Here is a 14,625-nt window from a genome sequence, read left to right on the forward strand (position 1 = left end):
TTTTTTTTTGTTCCCTCCTATTTGTGCAAAGATAACTTGTCATGAATTAACCAATAAAATGTCATTCTTATTAAAATGCCTATATCCTAGTCTTCTAGGACTTACATTTAAATGACTGAGTAAACTTACGTGAGAAAAATAGGTGAGCAAATGATTTGTTCTCTTAGGAAGTAGAATTTCTATGTGTGTGTGTGTGTGTATGCTTGTGCATGCACTTCTTAATATTCTATTTTATAACCAACACATCTGTTATTACAATTTAAATACAATAGAAACACTTTTTTTTTTTTTTGATAGGCAGAGTGGACAGTGAGAGAGAGACAGAGAGAAAGGTCTTCCTTTACCGCTGGTTCACCCCCCAATGGCTGCCGCGGCCGGCATGCTGCGGCCGGCGCACCGCGCTGATCCGATGGCAGGAGCCAGGTGCTTATCTGGCCACAGCAGAGAGCTGGCCTGGAAGAGTGGCCACCGGGACAGAATCCGGCGCCCCGACCTGGACTAGAACCCAGTGTGCCAGCGCCGCAAGGCGGAGGATTAGCCTAGTGAGCCACGGCGCCAGCTAGAAACACTTCTACAGTTGCCTTTTCTGTTAAATATTTTATTTTTTCATTTTCATTTTTAAATTTTTGAAATAATATTTTATATTTATAGTCAAAGGCTTAATGCTCCACTAAATAAAGAGTTCAGCAAGTAAAAATGAAGAAATGTAGGCAAAGGCTATAAACAATAGTCAAATGAAAAGACATCAGGGGGCCAGCGCTGTGGCACAGTGGGTTAAAGCCCCAGTCTGCAACACCGGCATCCCATATGGGTGCTGGTTGAAGTCCCAGCTGCTCCTCTTCCGATCCAGCTCTCTGCTATGGCCTGGGAAAGCAATAGAAGATGGCCCAACTCCTTGGGCTCCTGCATCCACATGGAAGACCCAGAGGAAGCTCCTGGCTCCTGGCTGCGGAGCAACTCAGCTCTGTCTGTTGTGGTCATTTGGGGAGTGAACTAGCAGAATGGAGACGTCTCTCTCTGGCTCTACCTCTTTGTAACTCTGTCTTTCAAATAAATAATTCTGTAAAAAAAAAAAAAAAAAAAGAAAATATATCAGTTTCAATCCTGTACAGTTTAACTTCAGATACTTACATTTTCTTAATTTCTTATACGTTTTGGAGGGTTACAGTCAGCAAACTCACTTTAACATGCCCTTTGTTGTCACGTTTGACACATATGAAGATTACATCATATGTAATACAAGTTACAATAGCCAAAATGGTCTGTGCAATGAATTGGAAGTCACTGAATGTTTTAATCTAATTTTCTGTGTTTATATTCACATGAATTGATGAGAGAGTGTGTGTGAGGAGAAAGAAAGCGAGAGTGAGAGAGACTGATTTTGAGAGGAAAGCATTCCAGCATTGGTCATGTTTGCCTGACTCTGCCCTGTAGTTAGAGTTACTAGAATCAGATCTTTTCTTCTAGGAAGGAGAAGGTGAGAGCTGGGTCACTCAGCCTGGAAGGCTCAGTAAAGAAATGAGAGTCCAATAAACTGTGTCGCAATTGAGGCAAGAGGAAGAAAGGCAGCATGATTAGGGCTCCTAGAAAGTGTATGGAAATCAGAATTCTAAACCTCAATTGCTGGTGGGCAAAGGACAGTGGTATATTCAGTATCAGGTTAGGATTGGCTAAGAAATAGTCATGTGCCATTTTTTGGACGTTGGTTTTATATAAGTCTTCTTTAATTGTCACAACAGTCCTGTAAAAGATTTACTTGCCATTTTAGATATAGGAAAACCTGAGTCTTAACATGGTGAGCAATCCAATTAAGGTTACATCATTCAGAAATGGCAGAAGGCTTATGTCCAGGTACTTTTATTTTACTAAAACATGACACCTGCTCCTGGATGAGTCTGTGGGTAAGCACGAGTCAGCTAGGAAGAGTAGAGTGGGACTCAGGTGGCACACGCTCACAGATGAGCTTCCACGGCATGACTCTTCACAGGCCTTGGAAGTCTGTGTTTGTGGGTATCTGAGCTTGAATGGTGGCCTCAAGTAGCAAGTGTGGTGGAGAGGAACAACTGTGACATCAGGGTGACAGTTTTACCACCAGGTGTCCTTCTTGGTTAATATTTGTCATTTAAAAATTTCTTTGTTTGAGACAATTACATTTTTTTCCCTAAGGTATCAAGAAGTTACCCTGTAACCTTGGAAAGATGAGAAAATGAGTCTCTTTTCTTCTGTCCTGATGCCACACAACACCAGAAAGGGACAAATGACTGTGATCTGCTAATATGGCTCTCTCAGCATGCTTATTTGGATCAAGTATTTTGAACTTAAAGGAAATATGTCTACTTAAGACCTGAATTATTTAGTTATAGGTTAACTGATTCTGTGACTCTGGATAGCCTTAAGAAGCTGTAAAACAAAAAAGCACATTTTAATCATTTAATTACTTTTAATTAAAATTTAATTTAAATACACCAAACATGTATTGCGAGCCAGCTGTGTGTTAAGTGCTATACTTTGCTGTGGTAAGTTATCATATCAGAAAATGCTTGTCGTCCTCCTAGGATCTGAATGCTTTAAATGTTCCATTCAGATTATTCTACTTGAAAAGTTCTATTAGGCAACCGATCCAAGTTTCCTAAGATGCAGTCCTATCATGAGATTAATCCAAGTTCATGGATGGACAGAAGATGTAATGTAAATTTAGGGTATAAGAGTAATGGCTACAGACATGGTTAGATACTTTTATTCATGTGGGGGTAGGGGATGTCTCTAAAATATTAATACCTTTACTTTCTATCAGTGAGTATTTACTTCTAATATGCTATATAATAAGCCACACATTTAAAAATGACATTTATTGTTCTAATTAGAAAAGGGCCTGAAGATGACCAATACCACTAATTGCCTTGGAAAATTAATTTTGTGATCAGAATGCCAGTTAACCATCACTATCCTAAGTCATAGCTACCTAAATAGTTTAATGCAGCTTAAAACAGCCAACTTTAATGTGTGAAGTACCTGAGCTACAGGTATTATAGCACTAGTCCTTATCCACAGATGTTAGGATTGAGTGTATGAGGAATGGGGTCAACAATTCTGCAGTCTTAACATTCATGCTTAATTGAAAGAAGGCCTCCTGCTGCATTTTGAGAATTGCTAAATTATTCTGGTCAAAAAACCACAGGAGTCTGGGAGAAGAAAAGCCATAAGTGGTAGCTGAGGAAACTCTCCACATATTCTGAGTAGTATTCCCTACTCAGAGAGAAAAGATAATAAGCTCTCTACACATCCAACAACTGATGGATCTCAAAGAGTGTTGAGTGAAGTGAATAAAATCCAGTCTCAAAAGGTTGCAACCATATGATTCTATCTGTAGAAAATTCTTAAAGTGAAAAAATATATGATAATAAACTTATAGTTGCCAGAAGTTAGGGATGGGGTTCTGACTATAAAGGGTAACACATGGCCAGTTTTGCGGCTCACAAGGCTAATCCTCTGCCTGCGGTGCTGGCACCCTGTGTTCTAGTCCCGGTTGGGGTGCCGGATTCTGTCCTGGTTGCCCCTCTTCCAGTCCAGCTCTCTGCTGTGGCCCGGGAGTGCAGTGGAGGATGGCCCAAGTCCTTGGGCCCTGCACCCCATGGGAGACCAGGAGAAGCACCTGGCTCCTGGCTTCGGATCAGCATGATGTGCTGGCCGCAGTGCGCCGGCCGCAGCGGCCATTGAGGGGGTGAACCAACGGAAAAAGAAGACCTTTCTCTCTGTCTCTCTGTCTCTCACTGTCCACTCTGCCTGTCAAAAAAATAAAAATAAAAATAAAGGGTAACATGAGGGAGGGTGGGGAGGGGAGGGGAGGGGAGGGGAGACAGAAGAAAATAGAGAGGGTGGGAGAGGGGTGAGGAGGAGAAGGAGAAGGAGAAGGAAAGGAAAAGAAAAAGAAAATGCTCCACACTGGGTTTTGTGTTCTTGGATTCCACTGAAAGAGTTTATAATTATGTTTCTCAAACCATTATTACAGTAGAGTCATGTGGAAATGTTCTAAAACCCTTATGCCCAAGGTAAGCCCAGATGTGATTATTCAAACTCTGGGCTAGCATTCAGCCATAGGTATTTCTAAAAGCTCCCCAGGTGACTCCAAACTACAGCCATTCATTCCCATTCAATTATTATTTATAGTCATCGTCTATATTCCCACTAAACTTGGGTATTTTTGCTTTTTACTTGCTAAACTTATTTGAAGAAGTATTGAGCCTTTTTAGTGTTATGTAAATTTGAAATATATATCTCAAAAACTAAAAAAAAGATTGAAAGAGATAAGGAGAGAGGGTGGTAGGAGGGAAAGAAGGGGAGGGAGAAAGGAAATAACATTATGTTCTTAGAAATGTATCTGCAAATCATATTGAATCTGTTAAAAACTAATTTAAAAAAAATCCATGCTCTAACTTTAACTGCTAGAATACCTGCATAAAAGTTAAGTTTATATCTCCTTTTTTCCCATTCAATGATAGCTTTTTTCAAAATTGTCTGTGATCCTTCCTACTTACAAAATTTTCAAGAGGACTCAAAAAAGAAAGTATTTGAAAGAATTTCTTATAGTTCCACAGTGGCATACAAAGCCCTGTAAATAATGTATCATAGATAGAGAGCTTAGCTTAATATTTTGACAAGAATTTAAGTTTATTTAAAAGAGAAAAATTGTCTCTGATTTAGTACATTTTAATAAAGTTTTCTGTCATCCAGTTGCACATGTTGTTCCTGTAATTAACTTAGAATCACTGCAGCATCTGTTTCCTGCAAAACGCAAAAATCAAACTTTAATAAGTTTCATTTCCTATAAAGATAGGAGTACAGAGTTGTGGGCAGATCTCTGCACAAGTCTTTTATTGTAGAAGCTGATGAAAAAATGGTGCCGGAGTATTTAAGCAATGAGAAGTTTCTGACGCTTTGGGCCAGAGATCTCTCTTTCCTTGATTTCATCAGGTCCGTGGAGTCATCTCTCCCTTTTCATTGATGCTGCAGACCACAAACTTGTTTCTAATGTATTGGCTGTTGTGGTTCTAATATTAAGGCCGAGAAAATGTTGGCTTTAAGATCAAGGACATTGGAAAAGCAATCACTAATTGTCTATTATTAGAATATTAAGTTGTAAGTGATATGATTATAACAGCGCTAACTGGTAAGAGATGTGCAAATGTTGTGTCATCCTCTTGACCACACAGTCATCACATACAGATTAATGCATCTGAATTCTAAACTTCATCAGGGCAGGAATTTTTTCTCTACCCCTATTATTATATACCAAGCACATTATAGGCGCTTTATAAATAAGTATTGAATTTGCTAAATGGAGGTAACCCCTCATACCTCTCTGTGGCTGCAGAATTTAGGCCACCTGTCATTTTGAGGTAATTGTTTGCCCTGATTCTCTGCATCTGCTGAATGGTCTTTCTCCTTTTCTGCATAACAAAACCTCTCCAAAGCAGAATCTGTCCTTTCAGTTTGAATCTTATCACATCACATCACAATCACATCTGTCTTCTCTCCTAAAAAAATTCCTAAAATGCTTGCCCCCGGTGCTGACAGTGACCTCCTAGTGGCCGAATTCAGTGGTCTTCACTTAATTCTCATAATTTGAGCTTTCTCAGCAACACTGCTCTCCTGCCTCTCTGCACTTTGAAACACTCGACCTTTCTTGGGTTCCAAGGTAGGACACTCTTTGAAGTCCCTTCCTGCTTTCTTTGACACCATTACTTTTTGTCTTCTGTACTGTAATTTTCTCTGACAGCTAAATGTGGACATCTGTTACCTTGTCAACTTCCCCCAGGGAACTGTAGTCTGATAAGTCAGTCCATCAGTTTTAGGTGACTAATTCATGTAATTCCATTTTCAGTCTTATTCTTTATCTGATTTCCAAGCCTGCATATCTAAGTATTTGCAAAGTATTTCATAATGAATCTCTCGTCTACAATGAGAAACTGTATATAGAACCAGTCCATTCTGTGCTCATGATCCACTTCCCTTTTCAACTGCCCATTTCTCTTCCTGAGCGTCATTACCAGTCTGACCCCCTTTCTGTCCTCCCCACAAACACAACTCAGAGCTGAGAGAGTAACTTCCTCTTTCACTCCTTTGTATCTAATGAAGTATTCCATATCATTTAAGACTTGTCCACTCCCAAATATTTCTAAAATCTAACGTCTACTCTTTTCTAGTCTTTAATTAGATCTGCTTTCTTGTTTTTGCCTGCTGTCTCAGTTATTTTCTGGACAGTTCATTGGAATTTGTTACTTCCCTAGTCAAACACATCAAATGATTCTTTTTTTTAAAAAAAGATTTATGTATCTATTTGAAAGGTACAGTTAATAGAAGGAGAGACAGATAGATCTTCCATCTGCTGGTTCATTCCCCATATGGCTGCAATGACTGGGGCTGGGCCAGGTGGAAGCCAGTAACCATGAGCTTCTTCAGGGTCTCCCACATGGGTGTAGGGGCCCAAGCACTTGGGCCATCTGCTTTTCCAGGCACATTAGCAGGGAGCTGGATCAGAAGTGGAGCAGGTGAGACTTGAATTGGCACCCATATGGGATGCCAGCACTGCAGACTATGGCCCAACCAGCTGTGCCACAGTGCTGGTCCTCCATAAAATGGTTCTCTTTTTTTTTTAAGATTTATTTATTTATTTGAAAGGTAGAGTTACAGAGAGAGAGAAGAGGGGAGAGAGAGAGAGAAAGAGAGAGAGACTTTGAGAGAGAGAGAAAGAATCTTCCATCTCCTGGTTCACTACCAGTATGGCTGCAATAGCTGGGGCTAGGCAAGGCCAAAGCCAGGAGCCAGGAGTTTCTTCTGGGTCTCCAACATGAGTTCAGGAGTCCAAGCATTTGAGTCATCATTTTCTTTCCCAGGCACATTAGCAGGGAGCTGGATTGGAAGTGGAGTAGCTGGGACTCAAACCAGCGCCTTTACAGGATGCCAACACTGCAGGCAGAGGCTTAACTATCTAGGCCACAGTGCTGGCCCCTCAAAGGGTTCTTAAATGCTTGCCAGCTAAAGTACAGATGCTGTATTTTTTTTTAAATTTAAGGCTTTTTTAATAGTTATAATTAGATACTTTAGAATGAGCAAAAAGAAAAATATTAAAAATATTAACATTGAGACCCTGCATGATGTAGCTCCAGCTTTTCTCTACTGGTTGAATTTTAACTATGCCCTAATGTAGTCGCAGTTCAAACTAGTTACTCAGTCATTACCCCTAAATACCATTAGAATGCTTGTTTTTATCCCGAGTAGATATTGCTCCCCCTACCTGGAATATTCATCCCTCTTTTTCCTCTACTATGTAGTTTACATCCACTCTCAACATGCAACTCAAATCCTTCCTATTACATCAGTTAGTTCATTGAGCTCCCTTTCTTTGTCCTTTGTTATGTTATTGACTAATTATTTTGGGCTAGGAACTGGGCATTTCTCTATTATTTAGTTCTTTCTTTCTGTCTTGTATGTCACTGGTTATATTTTAGAATGTTTGAAAATTGGAATATGATTCAAACACCATCAAATTTTACACTTTTAAGGTGCTTTTATAGTTTCACAATATTGTGCAATCATCACCACTAATTGCGGAGTATTTTGATCACTCCTAAAAGAAACCTGAATTTATTAGTAGTCACTCCCCATTTTCCAACCTGTTCCCCAACATCTGGCAACTACTGAGCTACTCCTGTCTCTAGGGATTTGCCTATTCTGGACATTTCATATAAATGGAATTAAAGAATATGTAGCTATTAGGGTCTGTCTTCTTGCACTTAACATGTTTTCAAGGTCCATTCATGTTGTGACATGTACCTGTATTTCATTCATTTGATGGCTGGAAAATGTTTAATTATATGGATGTATCATTTTTTTCTGTATCCACTCATGAGTTGACAGGTATTTGAGTTTGTACTTTTTGCTTATTTGGCTATGAACATTTGCCTATGAGTTTTTTGTGATAATATGTTTTCAGTTCTCTTGAGTGTATACCTAGTAATGTACTTACTGGATCAAACAGTAGTAACTTTACATTAAGGTCTTTGAGGAATTGCCAAACAATTTTTCAAATAAGCTATAATATTTTACATTCCTGGAGCCAGCGCTGTGGCTCACTTGGTTAATCCTCCGCCTGCGGCGCTGGCATCCCACATGGGTGCCGGGTTCTAGTCCTGGTTGCTCCTCTTCCAGTCCAGCTCTCTGCTGTGGCCCAGGAAGGCAGTGGAGGATGGCCCAAGTGCTTGGGCCCCTGCACCTGCATGGGAGACCAGGAGCAAGCATCTTGCTCCTGGCTTCGGATCGGCACAGCACCAGCCGCAGAGGCCATTTGGGGGTTGAACCAATGGAAGGAAGACCTTTCTGTCTGTCTCTTTCTCTCACTGTCTAACTCTATCTGTCAAATAAATTTAAAAAATAATGGTAGTTATTTAAAAAATTTTTACATTCCCACTGGAGTTATATGTGGGTTCCATTTTTTCCAAATTTTCACCAACACTTGTTACTTTAAAAAATAATTTTGGATTCAGAGATGGGAGAGGGAGAGTGGAAGATGGAGAGAGGGCAAGGTCATCTGCTGGTTTACTCCCCAAATGCCAGTAACAGCTGGGACTGGGCTGATTCTGGGAACAGGGAACACAACCAGGTCTCCCATGTGGGTAGCAGGGACTTAAATATTTGAATTATCATCACTGGCTCCTAGGATTTGCATTAGCAGGAAGCTGGAGTCAGGAGCCAGAGCAAGATTTTGTACCTAGGAACTGTGATGTGGGATGTGGTTATTTTAACTGATGGGTTTTTTTTTTTAACTTTTATTTAGTGAATATAAATTTCCAAAGTACAGCTTATGGGTTACAATGGCTTCCCCCCCAAAAAAACCTTCCCTCCCACCTGCAACCCTACCCTTTCCGGCTCCCTCTCCCCTTCCATTGACATCAAGATTTATTTTCAATTCTCTTTATATACAGAAGATCAGTTTAGCATACATTAAGTAAAGATTTCAACAGTTTGCTCCCACACAGAAACATAAAGTGAAAAATACTGTTTGAGTACTAGTTATAGCATTAAATCACACTGTACAGCACATTAAGGACAGAGATCCTACATGAGGAGTAAGTGCACAGTGACTCCTGTTGTTGACTTAACAAATTGATACTCTTGTTTATGGCATCAGTAATCACCCTAGGCTCTTGTCATGAGCTGCCAAGGCTATGGAAGCCTTTTGAGTTCACCGACTCTGATCATATTTAGGCAAGGTTGTAGTCAGAATGGAAGTTCTCTCCTCCCTTCAGAGAAAGGTACCTCCTTCTTTGGTGACCTGTTCTTTCCACTGGGATCTCACTTGCAGAGATCTTTCCTTTAGGTCGTTTTTTTTTTTTTTTTTTCCAGAGTGTCTTGGCTTTCCATGCCTGAAATACTCTCATGGGCTTTTCAGCCAGATCCAAATGCCTTAAGGGCTGATTCTGAAGCCAGAGTGCTGTTTAGGACATCTGCCATTCTGTGAGTCTGCTGTGTATCTCACTTCCCATGTTGGATTGTTCTCTCCCTTTTTTATTCTATCAGCTAGTATTTGCAAACACTAGTCTTGTTTATGTGATCCCTTTGGTTCTTAGTCCTATCATTACGATCAATTGTGAACAGAAATTGATCACCGGGACTAGTGAGATGGCATTGGTACAGGCCACTTTGATGGGATTGAATTGGAATCCCCTGGTATGTTTCTAACTCTACTGTTTGAGGTAAGTCAGCTTGAGCATGTCCCGAATTGCACATCTCTTCCCTCTCTTACTCCCACTCTTATATTTACCAGCAATCACTTTTCAGTTAAGTTTCAGCACTTAAGAATAACTGTGTATTGATTACAGTATTCAACCAAAAGTATTAAGTAGAACAAACAAAAAAAATACTAAGAGGGATAACGTATTAAGTTGTTCATCAACAGGGCAAGCACTGATCAAGTCACAGTTTCTCATGGTGTTCATTTCACTTTAACAAGTTTCCTTTTTGGTGCTTGGTTAGTTGTCATCGATCAGGGAGAACATATGATATTTGTCCCTTTGGGACTAGCTTATTTCACTCAGCATAATGTTTTCCAAGTTCCTAACAGGGATCACTTTTCAGCTGAAATTTAAACACCTAAGAATAATTGTGTGTTAATTACAGAGTTCAACCAATAGTACTAGAACTGATGTTTTAACTACTAGGCTAAATGCCTGCCCCATTACTTTGTTTTTGATACTACCCATCCTTGTGAATGTGAAAGAGTATTTCATTGTGGTTTTGATTTCCCTTTCTCTTGTGTCTGATGATGTTCAGCATCTTTTCATGTACATACTGGCCATTTGTACATTTTCTTTTTTTAAGATTTATTTTTTTATTTGAAAGGCTGGGCCAGGCCAAAGCCAGGATCCTGAAACTCCATGCAGGTCTCCCATATGGGTGGCTAGGGCCCAAGAACTTGACCCAGCTTCTGCTGCTTTTGCAGGCACATTATCAAGGAGCTGGATCAAAAGTGGAGCAGCTGGGAGTTGAACTAGCACTCCAGTGTAGGATGCTGACATTGCAAGTGGTGGTTTAACCCCCTGTGCCACAATGCTAGCCCCAGTTTTCACATTTTCTTTGGATAAATACATATTCTAATTCTTTGCCAATTGTGAAATTAAGTTAACTTTTTAATGTTGAAGTTTAAGTTTTCTCTATACATTCAGGACAGTAAACCTCCACCAGATATGTGATTTGCAAATATTTTTCCCCTTCTAGAGATCATATTTGTATTTTCTTTATAGTGACCTTTGAAACACAGAAGTTTTAAATTTTGATGATAGCCAGCTTTGTGGCACAATAGGCTAATCCTCCGCCTTGCGGCGCCGGCACACCAGGTTCTAGTCCTGGTCGGGGCGCCAGATTCTGTCCCGGTTGCCCCTCTTTCAGGCCAGCTCTCCGCTATGGCCCAGGAGTGCAGTGGAGGATGGCCCAAGTGCTTGGGCCCTGCACCCCATGGGAGACCAGGAGAAGCACCTGGCTCCTGCCTTCGGATCAGCATGGTGCGCCGGCCGCGGCAGCCATTGGAGGGTGAACCAACGGCAAAAGGAAGGCCTTTGTCTCTCTCTCTCACTGTCCACTCTGCCTGTAAAAAAAAAAAAAAAAAAAAAAAATTTGATGATGGCCAATTTATTTTTTCTTTTGGTTGCAAATGCTTTTGCTGCTATATTTAGGAAACCATTGCCTAATTCAAAGTCATGCAGTTTATACCTGTGTTTTCCCTTAAGAGCTTTTTTCTTTCTTTTAAAGATTTATTTATTTATTTGAGAGGTAGAATTACAGACAATGAGAGGGAGAGACAGAGAGAAAGGCTTTCCATCCACTGGTTCACTCCCCAAATGGTTGCAATGACTGGAGCTGGGCCATTCTGAAACCAGGAGCCAGCAACTTCTTCTGAGCCTGTCACGCAGGTACCGAGGCCCAAGGACTTGGGCCATATTCTACTGCTTTCCCAGGCCATAGCAGAGAGCAGGATTGGAAGTGGAACAGCCAGATTAGAACTGGTGCCCATATGGGATGCCAGCGCCTTAGGCAAAAGATTAATCTGTGCCACAGTGCTGCCCACCCCTCCCCCCTTAAGAGTTTTATAGTTTTACCTCCTGCATGTATACCTGTGATCCATTTTGAATTCCTTTTTTGTTTATTGTGTGAGGTAGAAATCCAATTTGTTTCTTTATAAGTGGTTATCCAGTTGTCCTACCAGTGTTTGTTGAAAAGATTATTTTCTCACTGAGATTTCTTTTTACTCCTACTGGTTATCTTTTAACATGCATTTTTTGTCATCTTTTTCTTTTTTTATGGCAGAGGGCTTCTCTTTAGGTATATCCTCTGTATTTAACAGTAGCTTTTCCCATAACCGATGCCTTAGATATTTTACTAATGTCTCTCGAGCCAGACAGTAATCTCCATGAGGAGGCAATTTGCCAATCTTAATTCACCAGTTTGTGCTACAATGAATATTTTGGGATGAATGAATTAATGAGTTTTTCAGTGATTAGTTAGATTTTTCCTTTAGGATTTTGTTCTGTCTTGCAGCAAAATCAAACAGGTCCAGGGTAAGTGTTTTTAATCCTAAATCACAAGGGACAAGGGGTGAGGTGAATGAAGGACAAACACGATTGCATAGGAAAATCCTTTAATTTTGCCACCATATGATTCTACCATATTCATTTTATATTTTTTGCTAGTTTTTAATGTTTAGATGAATAAATTTATATATTTAATATATACAGATTTAGGAGCATAGTGGTACTTCCCACCCTCCTTCTTCGTTCCTTTCTTATTCTTTTAATTTTTACAATTATCTGCTTTCAGTTTATTTTATACTTATTAACTCTACATTAATAATTCAAAGAATAGTAAGAAGAAAAAAAAAAAAACGCTACACACAACCAGGTCTGAGTTAAAGGAGAACCCATTAAGGACTGCAGATACCATCTAAGAAAATTTCATATTTTAACTCCATGCCCAGTGGTATTTTAGGTTAGGTGCCAAGAATTTTTAAACAAATCAAATTCCATAAGTGAATTCATGCTAACTCTGTCCAAAGTTACATTTCTGTATATTGGATCATTCACAATTTCACTTGTCCAAGCAAAATATTAAAAAATAATTTCCTGGCCCGCACCGCGGCTCACTAGGCTAATCCTCCGCCTTGCGGCGCCAGCACACCAGGTTCTAGTCCCAGTCGGGGCGCCGGATTCTGTCCAGGTTGCCCCTCTTCCAGGCCAGCTCTCTGCTGTGGCCAGGGAAGGCAGTGGAGGATGGCCCAAGTGCTTGGGCCCTGCACCCCATGGGAGACCAGGAGAAGCACCTGGCTCCTGCCTTCGGATCAGCGCGATGTGCCGGCCGCAGCGCACCGGCCGCGGTGGCCATTGGAGGGTGAACCAATGGCAAAGGAAGACCTTTCTCTCTGTCTCTCTCTCTCACTGTCCACTCTGCCTGTCAAAAAAAGAAAATAATAATTTCCTGTTTCTTTTTAGATTTGGACAAGGCTTGAAGTGTGACACTGCATCTTGAATAATGAGAAGAGGACACACATATATTGTTTATGGTTTCTGCAGCTCCAAAAGTGATTTAAGAAAAATACCCTGAGCACCCAGTTATCAAAGAATATTGAATTTATCTAAAATAATAAATGCTAAATTGCAGATAAAATTTTGTTTATGAAAATTATCAATAGGGAAAAAGGCATGATATATTGTTACTTACAAAAAGATTACATTGTACAATGATTTTAACTGGCTGAAGTTATGCTTTGCTCTGAATATTCTGTGACTATCTTGGTTTTAACACTAAAAATTCTATATCCCAGGAAGTTCCTCAGAACAGACCAAATTAAGATAGCCAGTCATCCTACATGAATGAGGATTATTTTAAAAATCAGGAAAAATGAGAAGTTATGTTAACCTCCCAATGAGTACAATTGACTTTTTAAAGTTTATTTCCTTTATGGCTATAAATTTGTTTTTATAATATATAAAAATTAAGAGGAAAAATGAACTTGAGACTAAAGAATATATCTGCCACTTCAGGACAAAACATGTTTGCTATTGCCAATGTTATTTGTATATTGCCAAAGGGATAATTAGGGGAGAGTATATAGCAAGAATTTCCTTCTTTCTTTAAGGACTTATTTATTCATGTGAAAGGCAGAGCGTGGAGGAAGAGGAGAAGAAGGGGGGGGGGGGCAAGCTATTTCTTCCATTTGCTGGTTTACGCTCCAGATAGCAACAATGTCTAGGGCTGGGTCTGGGGAAAGCCAGAAGCCAGAAACTACATCCTGGTCTCCCACAGGAGTGCCTCTCCTCTGCTGCCTTCCTAGGGACCTGGATTGGAAGAGGAGCAGCCAGGACTTGGACTTGAACCAGCATTCTAATATGGGATGCTGGTGTTATAAACAGTGGCTAAATATACTGCACCATAATGCCAGCCCCTTCCTTCTTTAATAGTGGCTATTCCAGCTATCTCAAAAGGAGTTATGGGGTGTCAGTAAAAACTAATTGAGATAGTAGAAATGAATGAAATAAAAGAAGCCATCGATTTGCATATGCATTTTTTTCCATTTTAGAAATGGAGAAAATTAGGAATACAATCTTGTGTTTTTAAGGGTTTCTGATTTTTTCCCTTGAAAAAAAATTTTTCCCATTGTCATCATCTTTCCTTCATCTCTACTTCTAAGCAGGAACACCTGCTATCTACTTCAGTCATATTCTGGAGTCCTGTGAGTGAGAAATATGTTGTCAATGGCCTACTCCTCGAAAATCTTCCTTGAGAATATACAAGAACACATGACAAAAATATTCAGTGACCTGACATCTCATAGCTCAGATCCAGATCAGGATTTTATGAATATGAACTCAAGGCTAGAGGACCCTCCCGTGGTCTGATATTGTAAGACTAAAGAATGTGAAAACACTAATGTTGAAGTCATCTGTTGCACAGAAGAACTCCCTTTTTTTATTTGTTTAGAGCTGATTTTTAGAACTTTACACAGACATAAAACTGTTCTTTTGTTTTCCCAATTATGAGGAATCATTCTCTTCTAATTATGGGGAATATCTTCCACTG

This window comes from Oryctolagus cuniculus, chromosome 1 (assembly GCF_964237555.1).
Source record: "Oryctolagus cuniculus chromosome 1, mOryCun1.1, whole genome shotgun sequence".
Lineage (NCBI taxonomy): Eukaryota > Metazoa > Chordata > Mammalia > Lagomorpha > Leporidae > Oryctolagus > Oryctolagus cuniculus.